Source organism: Myotis davidii, unplaced genomic scaffold, assembly GCF_000327345.1.
Source record: "Myotis davidii unplaced genomic scaffold, ASM32734v1 scaffold200, whole genome shotgun sequence".
NCBI lineage: Eukaryota > Metazoa > Chordata > Mammalia > Chiroptera > Vespertilionidae > Myotis > Myotis davidii.
The window spans coordinates 2,664,360-2,664,862 of record NW_006293700.1 but is presented as its reverse complement, the minus strand read 5'-3'; the positions used below and the strand labels follow the sequence as shown (position 1 = coordinate 2,664,862).

Below are 503 nucleotides of genomic sequence, written 5' to 3'. Positions count from 1 at the left end.
GGGGGGGGGGGGGGGGGGGAGCTAAGACTTGAGCGCCTTCCCCTCAGCTTTGTGTGTAAGTCCGCTGGGCGCCATATGGCAGTTTCCAATTCCTTTCGTCTGGCGAGGCTGCCCACGATGGTTCTTTATTAAAGGAAGAACCCTTCGGGGAGCAGCAATCCCCCTGCCCACCCACCCCAACTTACCTAGCTCCCGAGACCTGTTCAGCCGGCACCACAAAGGGCTGTGGGATTCCCCGTTCCCTCGGGGGCTCCTCTCCCGGCGACGATCCCCTTCGCCAATGATGTGTCGCTGGAAATCCCCCTCCCCTCCACCGAGAGGAGGGTCTACCCGGCTGGCTGGCTGGAGCTCCCGGCGTGGCGTCTTCCCTCCTCTCTACATCTCTGACTCCGGTTCACGGTCTCCACTAGGAAGGCTCTAAGGAGAGACGGCGGGAGGGAGCTAAGGAATCCTTAAAAGGGGGAATAATCTTCATCGATCTTCACCCACTTCCCCACGCGGGT

The 503-nt window shown here is 61.0% G+C and overlaps 1 protein-coding gene across 2 annotated transcripts in view; it reads right to left on the bottom strand.

Moving 5' to 3' along the window:
- KCNB2 (potassium voltage-gated channel subfamily B member 2) overlaps window positions 1-503 on the bottom strand; it is a 334,334-nt gene that overhangs the window by 333,530 nt on the left and 301 nt on the right. Inside the window, exon 2 of one of the 2 annotated variants that reach the window (XM_015566256.1) lies at window positions 186-417. The gene's annotated coding sequence lies outside the window, so the exon portion shown is untranslated. Of the gene's footprint in view, window positions 1-185; window positions 498-503 lie in introns of those variants that run through there. The other variant, XM_006767323.1, reaches the window with a different exon arrangement.